Consider the following 17,478-nt stretch of genomic DNA (forward strand, 5'->3'; position numbering starts at 1 on the left):
ATAATAGTTGACTTACAATGTTCCGTCAATTTCTGCTGCACAGCAAAGTGACCCAGCCATACATATAAAAACATTCTTTTTGTCCTATTATCTGCTGTCATGTCCCATCACAAGTGATAGGATATAGTTCCCTGTGCTGCATAGCAGGACCTCATTGCTTAGCCATACTAAATGGAATCGTTTGCATCTCCTAACCCCAAACTCTCCATCCATCCCACTCCCTCCTCCCCACCCCGGCAACCACAAGTCTGTTCTCCATGTCTGCGGGTCTGTTTCTGTTCTGCAGATAGGTTCATCTGTGCCAAACTTTTGATTCCGCACAAAATCGATAGCATATGGTATTTGTCTTTCTGTTTCTGACTTACTCCAGCTAGTATTTTATGTATTTATTTCATTGCATTTCTAGAAGAAGCTGGAGCATCATCCTTTGCATGAAGTTCACGTATTAGAGTCCCCCTTCAAGCTTAACTGAAGCTCAGGCATGAGTAAGTCCATGTGGTCCCCACAAATGTGACAGAGACTCTGCCGTCTGTACCCTCTCCACGTCCCTTCTCATCAACCGAGGCTCCTTTTCATCAGCAAAACAGCACCTGACAATATAGTCTGAGAATATACACTCTTCTTCTCTCACTTGACTTACCCGACCCACCAGTTGTCACAGACCAAGTTCAAGCTCTACCCACTGCTACGAAAACAGGTAAAAACATACCTGTGAATTACCTACTCCTTGTGCAATGAGTAGATGAAGGTATTTTAGATAATTATGTGTAGGAAATCACGTGAACATAGATATAGACTACGGGAGATTTGTTCTAATTTTTTCACTTTCTGTGTTCTCAGTAATGAGTTCTACTTTAGTCATGGGGGAAATAATAAAAATGTATGAAAGATTAAAGCCGTTCAACATGTGAATAATAAAAAGGTATTGTGTGTGCAGTAAGTGCCATATACCCAAGAGTTATTGCATCTAATCTTTATACCAAACCTGCAAGATAACTATTACTCCAACTTTGTGAATGAGCCAAGTGAGGCCCCATAGCATTCCCTCACGAGATACAGATATCTGCTTTTCCCTCTGAACTCACTCCCTTTTACCAGAAACATCATCTTCCTTTTGAGAAAACGATCCCCCCACTCCAGCTATTTGTTACCAAGGTCATTGATAATCCTACCCAGCTGGCCAGTTTATTGGTCCAGGGGTGAGCATGTGACCTGTGTTGAACCAATCGGACTCCTCCTGAGATATCTGAAGTGATACTATGGAGAGCATGCTAATCTCTCTTGGGGCCAACCAGGGAGTTGCGTGGCTCTGGGATATCCAGAGTCCACTGTCCCTGGCAGAATCAGATTTGCAGGAGGGTCATATGAGAGCCAGAGCCAGGGCAGAAGAGGAAGGAGAAAGACCTGGCAGTAGCCACACTTGTGCTTTTCTCTGAGTGTCGAGTCTCCAAAATGTGACATCCATCAGTCTCCCTCTGTGCCTCAGCTAAGCCAGCTGATGTTTGTAACACTTGCAATCAAAAAACCATATGCCAGAGTGTCCGTGGTGGCTCATGGGGGTTAAGAACCCAACATAGTGTCTGTGAGGCTGCTGCAAGTGTGCCCCCATCCCCCGCCCTGCAAAAAAAAAAAAAAAAAAAAAAGCTCCACATGCCATTTGATAGATAAGTGCAAAGCCAGCATTCAAACCTGATTCCAAACCCCTATTCTTTATACCACCCTGCGCTGCCTCCTACGATGCAGGTGAATGCAGAACTCAGGGACAGAGGGACGGGGTCACTGCAGTTACAGGTCAGCACCACTCCGTCTAGCCTGGACTTTTCAGATGGGATTCAGGCCACTGCTCTTTCATAAACACTGACCTCAAAGCTGGGCTCCCGCCCTCAGGATTACATTAGCTCCCAAATTGAATTTCCTCTTCCTTGGGTCTTCACGCCCTCCCTGGCTCTGGCGATGAAGGGCTGTTGTTGATTGCAGAGCAGGGAGTACAGCAGGGAGGCCTCAGCTGGAGAGGGAGGAAAGCTGAGCCCTGAGAAATGCGCTATGATTGCTCAAGCCTCAGAAGCGTCTCCTTGGTCTGGCCTGGATCCCTGCCAAGCCTGGGGCACTGGTTTTTATGTCCAGAGCCCCACCCCCCAGCCCCGACTCCTCTGTCCAACAATCACTCCCCTCCACTCCTGCCCTCACTTCCCCGAGCCCTGCAGCTTCCAGATCAAGTGCCAGAAATTTGAAACCTTCCCAGGGAAGAAGCTGAATGATTCAGCAAAAGCTTCAAGCATTTGGGTGAACTGAGCAAAAGTAGGTTCAACCCCAGTTTCTTGCCTGACCAGTTACTTGACCTTGAAAAATTACTAGCTTGCGTTAGGTCCATTTTGTCTAGAAAAGAGTATAGAGTCAAACTGCTAAAAATATAGCAAGGACTTTGCCCAGGGAGAGGCCCCTCCTCTCTGGGTCCTTTGTTTCTGCCTGGAATGTAATATATATTCAACTAATATTTGTTGTTGGAGTTCCCATCGTGGCTCAGCGGTAATGAACCTGACGGGTAATGAACCTGTCCATGAGGATGCGGGTTGGATCCCTGGCCTCACTCAGTGGGTTAAGGATTCGACATTGCTGTGAGATGTGGTGTAGGTCACAGACACAGCTCAGATCCCGAATTGCTGTGGCTGTGGTGTAGGCTGGCAGCTATAGCTCCGATTGGACCCCCTTGCCTGGGAACTTCCATGTGACGCAGGTGTGGCCCTAAAAAGACCCCCCCCCCAAAAAAAATAGTTGAATGAATGAATGGCTCTGCTTGACACTGTCCTGCATGACCATTAAGCGGGTAGCCCTAAGCAGTGAGGTCCTGCTGTACAGCACAGGGAACTATACCTAGTCTCTTGGGAGAGACCATGATGGAAGGTAATATTGAAAAGAAAATGGGTATCCATATGTATGACTGGGTCACTTTGCTGTGTAGTAGAAATTGGCACAACCTTGTAAAGCAACTACCCTTTAATAAAAAAATACAAAAGCAGAGGGTGGCTCTATTGCACTGAACTCTATGCTTCTTTGGATGATATTTATTGAGTATGTACCAGGTACTGAGACCCGCACTACGTGAAATCTTTCTCTTCATCTCTGAATTCCCCCATCACCTCACATAATAATAGCTAACATGCTCCAGGAGGAAGCCAGGGTGCTAATGAGAGAGAAGCTGCCCTCACAGGACACAAAAGAGCTCAGTGAAGGGGGGAGATGTTTCCTCCACGTGCCACCCTGCTGGTACCTGGCAAGATGCAGGAGCAGCACCCCTGCCAGACAATCTAAGTTGCATCCCCGCCCTGAGCCTCTTCCCCCTCATTCCATGGAGCTGCTGTGAAGATGAAATGAGAAACTGACAATACGGTATGGGTGTACCGTAAGTGCTCAGGGACTGCTCCATCGAAGTTCTAATGTCTCTATTGTTGCATCTGCGGAACAAAGAAAATTGTGGAAACCGAGTAGCAACTTATTTCAGTGAAAAAGAAAATCTTCCTCACTTCCCTTTTGTTCATCCGTCTTGTTTTTCCTCCCTTCGAGGCTGGTTGTCACAGGCTGACTGGAGACATGTTTAGAGAATATTACATTAATTTCCGTGATGCACGCAACAATGAAACTGGCTGAGTTGGCCATGTCAAAACAGGAAAGAGGTACCAAGTTCTTCAATTCAGGAATGAGATCCAGAGACAAGAACCATGTTTTTTTGTTTGGGGAGGGGCGGTGTTTGTTTTGTTTTTTGCTGAGCCTGTCTTGAATTTGATGATCTGTGCTGATATTCAATCCAGAGACTTGACTTTTTGCAATAGTCAATCGGAAAGAACCCCAGATAGCTCTGTGAAGGTCTCGGAGGAATTGGAACTATTAGATCCACTCTAAGTGTCGCTGTTGATTTAGAGTTTAGGTTCCTAAGAAAAGACTCTCTAAGCTACAGCAGAATCATTGCACTGAATGTGGGGTCTAGCCACACAGTGTGTGTTGCAAAACGGCAGCACAGCTGGTCCCTGGTTCACCTTGGGTGTGGAGACTCTCCTTGGCCAGATGGCCAAGAGTAAAGTTATCACAGGTAGAGAATCAATGAGACACTCTGCTTGGCACACCAGGTCTAGAACATGATGTTCAGATCCAAGTTTACATTTGCTGGGAAATGCACAGCCAAGGATTCCATCCAGAGGTGGGTTACCAGCACGTTGACCAGAACTCACAGGATGGTATAGGAGGAACACCGGAAGTGGAACGAATTAACCCAGAGAAGAGAAGTGCAGGGAATCTGTTACCGTCTCAAGTACCTTAACAGCTGTTATGGGAAGATTGATGTGCTTGTTTTTAGAGTAATCAGAGTAGGTTTAGAGTAAGTGGATAGAACTGTGGGAGAAGACGTTTGTCCCCTCTCAGGAGGCCATTCCCTCTTCATAGTTGTCCGAGAATGAACTGGGCTGCTTCAAGAAGTGAGATTTACTCATGGAGGTGTTTTTTTTTTATATTATTATTACTCAGTGAATTTTATTACATTTATAGGTCTACAACAATCATCACAACCAAATTTTATAGCATTTTTATCCCAAACTCCCACTCCATCCCCCCACCCCTCAACCTGTCTCCTTTGGAAATCATACGTTTTTCAAAGTCTGTGAGTCAGTATCTGTTCTGCAGAGATGTTCATTGTGTCATTTTTTTAGATTCCACGTGTCAGTGATAGCATTTGATGTTGGAGTCTCATTGTCTGACTGACTTCACTTAAGCATGATAAATTCTAGGTCCATCCATGTTGCTGCAAATGCCATTATTTCTTTCCTTTTAATGGCTGAGTAATATTCCAAGGAGGTGTTCAACTATAATAACGGGTATAAAGCAAAGGAGTAGAGAGGATTCAGACACCGCTTGAGGATGGAATCCTAAATTTCCTTTCCATTTTTTAGCTTCTGTGAATCCCTAAACCCAGCAACCACTCCCCTGCCCCAGACATACGCTCCAACACAGAGTGAAGTTTTGTTGTTCAGTGTACCAGAGAAGTATTTGCTATGATAAATTTAAGGTCATAGGTAGAGACAGATGATGTATTAATCAACATATAAGTGATAAAGTAGAGATAACTGTGGGGAAAGCTGGAGACCGCAGCATCTGGGAGAACTGATTATTTTGGCTCATGGAAATTATCAGCTCTCCCAAACCTGAGCTCAATTTTCCAAGAATCGTCCGTTCATGATGTCTTCTGCCTTTGGTTCTTGGGTTGAGTCCCTCTTTACCTTTGACCCCTAAAACCTGAATATTGAACTTGACAATGCTTTGTCTTCCCCCAGAGGAATACAACGTCAAAAGAGAATTAATGAGCAATGTAGACTTTCTAAAGATGGGAAGAAGAGAGTTAGAGGGTTTTTCTTTTTCTTTCTTTCTTTCTTTCTTTCTTTCGGGGCCACACCCATGGCATATGGAGGTTCCCAGGCTTGGGGTCGAATCAAGGCTGTAGCCACAGGTCTATGCCACAGCCACAGCAACGCCAAATCCAAGACACGCCTGCGACCTACACCACAGCTCATGGCAACTCCGGCTCCTTAACCCACTGAGCAAGGCCAGGGATTGAACCCACAACCTCATGGTTCCTAGTCAGATTCATTTCCACTGCGCCATGATGGGAACTCCAAGAGGGTTTTTCTTTTCCTCCTAAAGTCCTTCTCTGGCCGCCCTTCTGCGAGTGATCGCTGTCCTATGCAGTCACCAGCTGCTTCCTTTCTCCTTCCTTCTTGGTTTTCAAGAAAGAAATTCAAAATTCTCTCCATCTATTGTGCAAAATGACCTCCCCTTCCCAAGTAACTCTAGCAGCCAATGCCCAGGTCACAGCATGGGGGGAGCTGGACTTGGCTCTGGACTTCCCTTTATTCTCCATGTCAAATCACTTATAGAAGCACATTCCTTCCTAATCCAGATGACGTTCTATTTATCAGAACGTCACAAGAATCAGTGTTAGCCTCCTGCTGCCTGTTAGCGTGTGGGTAAGTGTTGCGCATGCGTGTATGTTGGAAAGGTTTACCAGGATTCTTAATGAAGTGCAAAACTGTTTGCCAAAGATCAAGGAGGACATTATTAACTGAACCTGAACTGGCAGCTCCCGAGATCTGAGAAGATTTATTTCGTAGGTAAGCAATAATCTCTTAATAAAATCTTGAACGATGCGTGGGAGAATTGGGCAGGCGGCAGATAAATGAAAGGAGGGTAAAATTAAAATGTCAAAGGTACGTTGAATGAAATGAAACAAGAGTGGCGGTGGGAGGACTTGGGGAAATCTGAGCAAGAGCAAACCCAGGGTTTCAGGGAGGAAACAAATCCAAAAAATCCAACAAGAATCTGCTCTTTTGGCTACCCAAGAGGCAAATTTTTCTTCTTGCTTTAGGGGGAACCTTAATAAACTGAAGCATCCAGAGGAGAAACCAAAATGGTGGAGAGTTTGGAAGTCTGGTCCTTCCAGGGAGCTGAACGCCCAGAGGATGTTGCGCTGGAGAAAGCTGGAGAGAGTGATGGTCCCTGAATCCAGGGCAGGGTAGGTTGTCCAGCAGAGGACAGTGGAGGAGTGTTGACCTTCCCAGAGGAGAGGTAGGTCTTCAGCTCATCCTCTAGAGAGGTTGGGAGGACGATGAGAACGGGGTGAGGTGAACCAGGTGAATGTGACCCCGGTGTTGGGGGTGGTGGCGAGGGGCTCACTCACACCACAACTAAAATCAGGCAGCAGCTGCTCACCTCCTGTCCATTTTGCCCTTTAGGAAACCAACCTTCTGTTCCCAGAAGAGATTTTTCAAGAGAAACCAGATAAGGAAAATCTATTTCTATTGCTAATGGTTCATGTTAAACATTACACCTCCAGGCAAAAAAACAAAACATCTCTACAAGCCACAGCATCTACTAGACAACTGTGATGGAAACTGCAGAACCATTCGAATTTAGCATTCTGAGCAACATAAACGACTGGTTTGTAATGATTTGAGCAGCTCGAAATGGGCAGGGTCTTACTGGCTGTGGGGTGGGAGAGTGAGCTCTCCTCTCATTAGGGATGTTTAAGCATAAGGATACTAAACAAATAATGCTGAAATGTTGGATGGGGTGACTTTGGATCAAACCCACTCTTTAAAATGAAAATGCCTGGATCTGACCCCAGAGAGTCCTACAGCAGGTGTGTGGCAAGGCCAGACATCTGTGTATCCTAGGAATCCAGTGGTTCTGATGGGAAGACAAGAGCTGAACACGTTCCATTTGACGACCATCAAGACCTGAAAGGACCACCATCCTCCTGAAAAACAAAAAACAAAAGCGGATAAAAACAGACTTGTGGTTGCCAAGGGGGGAGGGGGAGGGAGAGAGACGGGAAGTTTGGGGTTAACAGATGCAAACTATTGCATTTGGAGTGAATAAGCAATGAGATCCTGCTGTATAGCACAGGGAACTATATCTAGTCACTTGTGATGGAGTTGACGGAGGATAATGTGAGAAAAAGAGCGTGTGTGTGTGTGTGTGTGTGTGTGTGTGTATGACTGGGTCATTTTGCTGTACTGCAGAAATTGACAGAACATTGTAAATCAGCTATAGCAGAAAAAATAAAAATCTTTAAAAAAAGGAAACATCAGAAATAAATAATTCATAACTTGAAAAAAAAAAAGATTCCATTCCCCTGAGATTTGATAGATGTGGAGTAAAGAGGCAACTCAAGGAACTGGAGCTGGATAATTGGGAAAACTGATCCAACATACCCAGACTAGTATATGTTCCCCTGCAAAAATATGAATCACACTATGTTATTACCTCTTATCTGGGCAACTGTGACATGTTATGGGATTGTTTCTCTAATGTCTATCTCCTCTGCTTCAACGTAAGTTGCATAAAAAAGGGAATTTCTTGACCCTGTGAACCAGAAGTCCCACTGTGAGCCAGAGCAGGGAGTGTCTTCTCCTTCTTCAGATAGTTTAATGGTTTGTCCCCCTTTAATTCAAATCTCTGCTTGACTAGCCTCTTTTCAGAGATGACTTTCCAATCCACACACCTGTAAATGGTGACCTCTACTGTTTTCTGTGTCTTTATCTGGTATTAGCTCTCCTAGGAGTATTTATCACCGACACTGCCCATATACTTATTTGGTGGTGAGTTTGAGGTCTGTTTCTCCTTCTGCATATAAGAAGTTTGACTGTCCTGTTCTCTCTTTCCACAGCAAATAATACCTGAAATACTCAATAAACACTTAACTTCTTTGTAGTTAAGAATATACAAAGACTGGAAATCACAAAAGGATCCAGCAGGTCCACTGAACAGATGTGACGTCAGTGTGTCTGGCCCGGGGAGAAAGGCTGTGTACAGAATAGTGCAAAAAGTATAGGACATCTTGGGTCAGATTGCGATTTGTGTTTTAAGCCAAGATGGGGAGATTGGTACCACTCTCGAGGGCATAGGCAGCTGGGAACAACTTGCCCAGATGTGGCTCTACTGGAAAGATCCATCCAGAAAATAAGACAAGGACCCTTCCATATCTCATTGGAGAGGTTATCATTTGTGAGTTAGAGGAGGCCTCTCAATGTTCGAAAATGAGGAGCCCAGCCTCTTTCTGGAGGAGACCGTGGTTCCTCCTTGCTGTTCTCTAGCACTGAAAGTGCATTCGTCGAATGGAAAGTCCAATCTTTTCCGGAAGAACTTGGGAGCAGCTCCTAAGTTATACCCACAGGTAACTGGACCCCAAATGTAGACATGATGAGACTGGTTTGAATGTCAGTGGCCACAGCTCTCCAGACAGATGGACCAAATCCTGTACCGTGAACATGGGCAGGGAGGAAAATGAAGCCCTGCAACGGCCCCCATTATCTCTGCCTATTTTCAAACCGTGGGTGAACAGAACTGGGGAGGCTTTGGAGCAAAAACTAGGGGCCGAACAGGCAACCCTCTGGGTCAGCGGTGTTACTGTGTACCTGCCTCAGTTCTATCGCCTTCTGCTTTCTGAAGGCTCAACCTTCCCAGCTCAGAGCTTCGGACACATGGAGTCTGAGAGTCATCTTGCGGCCCTTAGTCTAGTAACTAGGATTCCTAAGCCTCTTGGGCCTGGGGACCTCCAGACCCGATATGAGTCTTCCCCACTGAGCCCTGCCAGGTCCCCACCATGCTCACGGGAACTCTGCCCAGACAGCAGTCTGCTTGGCCAGTGCCCTGGTCTCTGCCCTACCTGCTCCCAGTCTCAGGATACGCCCATGCACCCACCTCCATGCAAACTCTGTACCAGCCAGGAAAGGGGCCCTTGACCACATGCCCCAAGGCAGCGCAGGGACACTTGCATCCTGCTCCCTCTCCTGTTCCCATCCTGCTCTGCGTCAGATGCCCTTAGAAGGTGGCACGAGCCTGGGTGGAGGGGGTGGGGACAGAGGTGGGAAGGCAGATCAATATTAAAGGAGCAGCAGGGATGAGGTGGGGACGACGATGGTAACGCCACTGATGTCATCTCCTCTCTCTGCACACAGAGCCAGCTGTGTCCTCACTGCGGGAAGGAAGGCCAAGCGTCAACGTTCATGTTTTAAATAAACAGAGATGGGTGGAGAGGATGCTGGAGGGCGGAGCGACTGGATGAAGTCAGCACACCACCCCAGCCTCCCAACCCTCAGACGAGGGTGTTTACCAGTCCACGGTGCTGACTCCTCTCTCAGGGTCTGGAAAATTCCCTTTTCTTCCTTTTATGTATTTCAGGGTTGAAAACTTAACTTGAAGACCTACCTTTGTGACTTAGGATCTGAGTGAGTCTTCCCTCATGGGGCCTCAGTTTCCTCATTTATAAAAAGGGAACAGTGATCACTATCTTATAGGGTCGCGTAAACAAGACAAAATACCGTGAGTCAAAAAGCTTTGTTATGGGGACACAGTAAATATGCAGGTGTTGATATTATCAGGGACAAAGACCCCCAAACCCATCCTCTTGTCATTACCGGTTGTCACATACAGGGTAGCCATGTAGACTGCAGGGCCATCCTCTTGTCATTACCGGTTGTCACATACAGGGTAGCCGTATAGACGGCAGGGTGGGTGGAGGCAGCTGGGCCATGTTTTGCTCCATAAAGAAAACTGAGTGTCCCCTTGTAGCTTGATGCTGAACCAGTAAAATTTCCTTCCTGTGAAACAAGTACTGAAGACAAATTGGATAACGTCTTGGCAAGACACAAACAGACAAGAAAGATGCACCGAGAGAGGAAGAGATGCAGAAAGAACAGGAACCACCTGAGATGGCAGCTGGACCCCAAGAAAAAATTCTGGTGATGGAATCACAGAATGCAGGCACTCTAAGGGATCCCAGAGGAAGGGGTTCAAGGTTGAACTGCTAGCCTTCCCCTTCAGGCTGAGAAAGTGAGCCCTTGCTCGCGTCTCTAGTCATTCGTGGGGGAGGAGTCAGTCTGGTCAATGGCCAGGCAGGTGCCTTTGGCAGGATCTGCCACCAAAACTAGATTGAATAATACGTTTAAAGGCTTCAAAGCTGATCAGATGGCCTCCCACCCCTACTTCCACTACCACCGAATAAGAACAAACCAGTCAGAGCAGGAACAGGGTGGATGCAGGTGGGGGAGGGAATGGGCAGAGCGCTGGTGTGACCGGGCTGTGTTCAGAGTTGAGAACATGTTGGGAGGGGACAGAGGGCAGAGGACACACCAGCTGGCCCCGGTGTACATCATTCCAAGTCAGTTTCACGCCTACTGGTGTGACATTGACCAAAGGATACCAACAGTCCCCCTTCTAGTGGACAAGTGAACATGGCACAAAAGAAGAGGCTGGGGGCAGAAGGGTCTTTCTGGGACTCCCCTGAGAAGGTATCAGCATTGGCAGGAATTCTCTCCTCTTTTCTCCTCGGCAAGACTAAGAAGAGCAAAGAAGGGCTTTCGCATCAATGCCTTTCTCGGGAATCACTTGGTCCTACTGTTCCCCCACCTGTAAATCAGGCATCATAATAATAATAATGTTGTAATGATAACCAATTAAAGCACACGAAGCACACCATAAACACTGAAATGGTGTTAGCTCTTTTTATCACTGCTGCAAATATGAGTTATTTCGAGACTCACATTGACTGATTTGTAGTGGCCCCTGGACAAGGGTCCTGAAGCCCCTCTGGGCTCAGCAGGAAACAGCACCCAGATATATTCATGATGCACCATAAACTGGGGTGACAGAGGGGGGTGGCCCCTGTGCGTGGTACTTACTAAGGCTCTGAAGCCCCATTTTTCTCTTGTAGGTAAAAGAACTGAGGTTAGAGGTAGTTAGGGATTTCCTAAAATCAAATGCAAAATGGCAGATATGGAAATAAAATTCACAACTTCTTTCCATCCCACTTTTTTTTTTTTTTTTTTTTTGGTTTTTTTAGGGCCGCACCCATGGCATATGGAGGTTCCCAGGCTAGGGGTAGAATTGGAGCTGAAGCTGCCAACTTACACCACAGCCACAGCAACGCCACGTCTGAGACATGTCTGAGAACTACACCACAGCTCTCAGCAACGCCGGATCCTTAACCCACTGAGTGAGTCCAGGGATCAAATTCACAACCTCATGGTTCCTGGTTGGATTTGTTTCCACTGCACCATGATGGGAACTCCTCCATCCCATTTTCTAAGTTTACTTTCTGCTCCCCTAGCATCTACAGCCAACTGGAGAAAAATGGAAGCAGGAGGGAGAAGCCCAGTGGCTTCTGGAGTTTCATCCAAGAAGATGAAGAATTTCTCTATTCAAATGCAGGCACCTTCTGGTAGCCAATTTTAACAGACTTTTCTAGAACCGCCAAAGACTGCTATTCTACTTTGGAGGGTACCCTGGAAATTATTCACATCTTCCTATCTCATGAACTTCCTGACAAATTGCTTATTTGCTCTGTGGTTTGAGAACATTTTATTTTGCTGCAGGGGTCTTGTTTATCTCAGAAGCTGCAAGCAGCCCTGATGAGCCGGAAAGGAACACGACAGTCAACTGTGTTCATTGAGCACCTACTGGTACTGGAGAGGGCGCCAGGCTCTTTCAAAACTCTCATCTTATTTAAGCCTCCTAGAGCACCCTGGAGTGGCTATTTTTCCCTCTTTTAAAGAAATCAAAGCTTGGCAAAGTTACAAAATTTGTCCAAAGTCCTATGGCTATAAATGGCAGCATCGGGAATCAAACCCAGATTCATCCATCCCCAAAGACTGAGCTCTTCCAATTCTATTGCAAGAGAATTGACTTTTTTTTTAAGAAAAGGATGGCAGAGGGCTCAGAGTCCCTGAGAACAGACCGTGTGCCAGCCTCCAATAGGCATTTGGGTACATTGTTCCCTTTGGTGTTCGGAACATTCTATCCCTGCCAGGCTTCTTGATCCCCATGTCAGAAGTAAAGTAACAGAGTCTAAAAAGAAGTCCAATATCTTGCATCAAGTTGCACCAGCTGCAAAGTGAGGGCGTCAGCCTTCCACCCAGGTGCCCTGACTCCAAATAACAATGGTCTTTTCACCGCATGAAACCACATGGCAGAAATTTCAAGTATTGTCTATAGGAAAATACGACCTTTGGGTCTCAATTATTCCTAAGGGGCCTCTTCAATGTGCCTCTTAAGGGGGAGTAGACATGCACTGCTTTGTCTGCCTAGGAATTCTTCTTCTTATTTTTCAGTCTGGAAGAGTTTGTTGACTCCCCTTTAGTATGAGTGCCGAGTACTCTGTTCTTGGGTTCCGTCTCCATGGGACCATCAATCAAGCTTCCCTCCCCTCCCCTGTCCAAGGCGTGGATATGTGACCCATATTCTGTAATTTATCTCTCCCTTCCTAGATTTGGAAACTTAAATGGACAAGCTAAAGGATGAGAAACAGCTGGAGCCAAAGCTTTCTAACTGGAAAGCCCAATTGGAGACTGTCCCTAGGGATCGCATGTTGCAATGAGTGTCCTGTTTTCCCAACGCGGTTATTAATAACGCTTCCTTTCCCTTTCCGAAGTGTCTTGGTTGAGATGATGAATTATATAGTCACCCTAACTACCAATCCCAATTCTCGCAGCCTCGATGCCTTCCTTCCAACAGCTGGATCCTCAACACCCTCTTCCATTATGTAAGTTGCTGCATAGCTCTCCAATAAATTATTTTTTTGCATAAGCGAATCAAGTCTGTGTCTTTCTTGCAATAGTAACAAAGACTTGAATTGTGCTCCTTGAAATGGGTCACCCATATGACTTTGTATGGAAGAGGTCCTTAAAAATCAGGTGACTAGGGTTCGGAGTTCCCATCATGGGGAAGTGGAAACAAATCCAACTAGGAACCATGAGGTTGCAGGTTCGATCCCTGGCCTCGCTCAGTGGGTTAAGGATCCGGTATTGCTGTGAGCTATGGTGTGGGTCACAGACACGGCTCAGATCCTGAGTTGCTGTGTCTCTGGTGTAGGCTGACAGCTGTGGCTCTGATTAGACCCCTAGCCTGGGAACCTCCATATGCTGCGGATGCCCTAAAAAGACAAAAGACCAAAAAAAAAAAAAAAAAAAAAAAAAGAATAATCAGGTGACTAGCATTTTAACCAATAATGAATGTTCAGGATCCTTTTCCAATTAATATCCATGATTACTCAGTGGGCACAGGAGCATGGATAGAAGTTCTTCTTTAAAAAAAAAATTATTACAGTTAATTTCCAATATTCTGTCAATTTCTGCTGTACAGCAAAGCAACCCATTCATACATATATACACATTCTTTTTTTCACATTATCCTTTATCATGTTCCATCCCAAGTGATTAGATAGAGCTCCCTATGCTATACTAGCAGGATCTCATTGCTTATCCACTCCCAATGCAATAGTTAGCAGAGGTCATTCTTGGAAGTATGACCTCACGTCCCTTCACCTGGATTAATCCAGTTCTTGCCATTACTCAGCGCAGAAGCAACAGCCAACCCTAAGGCTTCTTATGGTGCCATTCCTTGAAAAGATCACCCAGGCTTAGCTGATGAAATGAATTGCCTTCATCTTGGTGAGGCTGGAATTTGCCTTCACTAGAATTGATGCCTATTCTGGATTTGATTTTGCTTCCCCAGTATCTGATGCTTTCCTAGTCTGTGGATTTAGCAATGTTTTATATACTGCTGTAGTCTCTCAACCAAGGAACAATTATCCCTGCCGTGAGCAGGGACAATGCAGGGTTGCCTAGCAATTCACTGCTTTGAACCTAATTGTCCTAAAGCAAGCACATAACCATACAAAGGGAGTGGGGGAGGGGTGCTATTGATGACTCAGCCTTGAAGGCAGCACGGAGACATCCTAGCAAGAGGGGGGCCTTGATGCACTCTCTGAACCAACAGCCAATGTTTGGGGTTATTTCTCTCATTGACAAAATAGAAGGAAGTAGAACGAATGGACCAATGTGGAAATCTCGGAGTTCTGGTTTTCCTAAGGACCCACTTACAAGTTTTGGTGTCCCTTCCCTGTAATGAGGGTCTCTGTTGTTTTAGACATCTCTCTACCTGCAGGATCCCAGCCGACACAGCGCACACAAACTAGGGTAAAGCTAGTTGAGCTTATCTACAAGACAAGGACGATTACAACACTGCAGGCACAGTTAGTGAAACCACAAGGGCCAGTGATGAAACCCAGGGCCAACAGCACTAGAGCTTTCATTACCTCTAAGCTCAAGGAAGCAAGGGCATGAGGGGTTTATTTTTATTTTATCTATTTTTAAAATCGTTTTGTCCTTATAGGGCCGCACCCGCAGCATAGGGAAGTTCCCAGGCTAGGAGTCTAATCAGAGACACAGCAATTCGGGATCTGAGCCGCATCTGTGACCTACACCACAGCTCATGGCAAGGCCGGATCCTTAACCCACCGAGCAGGGCCAGGGATCAAACCTGTGTCCTCCTGGATACTAGTCAGATTTGTTTCTGCTGAGCCATGACGGGAACTCCTGAGGCCTTTCAAAAAAGAGGAGAGCTATCCCTGTAGAATCAGCCCTTTTGAGAGGAGCCATGACCTTCCGCTGAGAGACACAGTCAGCCAGAGGTTGTCTTCTAGGGATGGGAGCAGAGGAATAAACAGACTGGCTGCGCTCTCGTCTCTCCCCACAGCCTTCTCCCATGGGCATCACTGGCCAAACTCAGAAGAAGGCCAAGGCATTACATCCTTTGATATGCAACCCATTAGGGCAGAGATGATGCTGAGAATAGTAGCTTGCAACCAGAGAGACAAACAGGAGATATTCAGCAAAAAACAGGAATAAAGAAGGCAGAAAACTGGAGTTTCCCAGGGGCTCTGCAAGTTAAGGATCCAGCGTCGTCACTGCTATGGCATAGGTTTGATCCCTGGCCCAGGAACTTCCGCATGGCATGTGCACCACCAAAAACAAACAAACCAACCAAAAAAAAGAATGCATAAAACTAATCAATCATTAGCTATGAATCAGTGTTTTTTTAAGCCAATTGTGTTTCAGCAATGAGCAACCAAATACTAAATTTATGCATATATACCTGTTTATTAACTAAATTAATAAATCTAGTTAAAAATGAATGAGACAAAAAACTATGAAACATTGATACGAGCTAAAGAAGATCCAAAAGAGTGGAGAATGTGCAATTGACTCAAACAACTCAGGGGTCAGGAGAGCCAACCTCCTGCACAGTGACAATCCCTGTGTAATGCCAAAATTTTTAATGGAAGTTTCAAGCTGATTCTCCCATTGATGCAAAGACAAAAAAAAAAAAACAGCCACGATCATCTTAAAGAAGAACAAAGTTGGAGGATTTACGCGACCTGATGTAAATGTTTCTTATAAAGCCACGTTAGCTGAGTCCATGTGGCACTGGTGCAAAGGGCAGTCAGATATATCAATGGGTCAGAATAGAGTCCAGAAATAGACCCAGTCAAATAAGGACACTTCATTTACGACACAGGGGACACTGCAGAGAAGTGAGCAACAGACAATCTTTTCAATAAATAGTGCTGCACCAACTGAAAGTCATATGAAAAAAACCTTAATTTTGACCCCCTATTTTGTCTCCTAAATAAAAATCAATTCTATAAGGTTTTTAGATCCAAATGTTAGAGCTCAAGGAGAAAAAAAATGCTTCTAATTAACTCAGAATGAATCATGGACCTACATGTTAAATGCAAAATTATAAAACTTCTAGAGGGAGCCATGGGAAAAAAAATCTGCACTGCCTTGGGTATAGTGATGAGTTTTCGGATAGATAGAACAAAAATTATTGTAAAATTGAAAAATTAACTTTATGAGGAAAGAAAAATTGATAAGTTGGACTTTATTAAAACTGAAAATTTTGCTGTGTGGAAGACTATTAAGAGAATGAAAAGAGAAGCCACAGAGTTGGAGAAAATATTAAAAACCTCTTATCTGATAAAAGAGTCATTTGCAGAACATGATACAGTCTATTTCCTGAACCCACATCCTTGCTTTGCTTCCCTTTCAGATCCAGGACTCTCCCGTGCTTCTTTCCTCACTTCTTTGTTGGTTTCTTCTAAGAGCATCTCTTCGTGTATTACTTATGCAAGAGTTCCTGTCTCTGGCTCTGCTTCTAGGAAACTTGACCTATGACAAGCCTCTATCTATCCATCCATCCATCCACCTACCTATCTTATCTATCTTTCTATCTATCTATCCATCCATCCAACCAATCATCCATTTATCTATTTGCTCTATTTATCCATCTATATCTATCACTCTGTCCATCCATCCATCCATCCATCCATCCATCATCCATTCATCTACCCATCTTTCTATTCACTCTATCTATCTATCTATCTATCTATCTATCTATCTATCTATCTATCTATCTATCTATCTATCTATTATCTATCTATCTATCATCTATCTATTATCTATCTATCTATCTATCTATCTATCTATCTATCTATCTATCTATCTATCTATCTATCTATCTCTGTCTCCTATTGGTTCTGTTTTTCTGGAGAACCCTAACATATGCCTCAAAATTCCGTTGTAAAAAAGTGGATCAATAAATCATGATAAATCTATGCCATGGGAAGCAAAGACATCATGGGAATGAGCGAACCACTGCTATATGAAACCACCTGAAGGAAGCTAACCTAATGTTATTTAGGTAAGAATCCAGGCAAATGAAATAGATATGGTATGGTTACTTGTATGCAAAAAAAAAATTAAACATAAAAGAGCATGACTAATCTATAGCATTAAGAGCATCCCTGGAGAGGAGTGAGGGTATGGCAGACATGATGGACAGGAATTATGGGATTCCAGGGAAGTTCTGTTTCTTGGTTTGGTTAGGGTTGGATGGGGGTGCATGGAGCTCAGGTAATGCTCTGGTCTGAACTCAACGAAGAGGAAGCCATTTCATAAAGTTTCTATAAAACAGACTATAACTAAGTGTCCTAGCGTGACCCTGAATGACAGTTTCACCCTTCCTGGAGCATGGGTCCCCGATGCTAACTTGCTCAGAGGCCTGATCTTGTCGATGATATTCCCCAATTTACAACTC

At 44.9% G+C, this 17,478-nt stretch overlaps 1 long non-coding RNA gene across 1 annotated transcript; it reads left to right on the plus strand.

Annotated features, from left to right (window-relative positions):
• On the plus strand, window positions 6,030-7,316 carry LOC106509941. Its single transcript, XR_001307981.2, has 3 exons — window positions 6,030-6,152; window positions 6,407-6,606; window positions 6,774-7,316. It is a non-coding gene; the product is annotated as an uncharacterized LOC106509941 (long non-coding RNA).

This window comes from Sus scrofa, chromosome 4 (genome assembly GCF_000003025.6).
Source record: "Sus scrofa isolate TJ Tabasco breed Duroc chromosome 4, Sscrofa11.1, whole genome shotgun sequence".
Taxonomy (NCBI): domain Eukaryota; kingdom Metazoa; phylum Chordata; class Mammalia; order Artiodactyla; family Suidae; genus Sus; species Sus scrofa.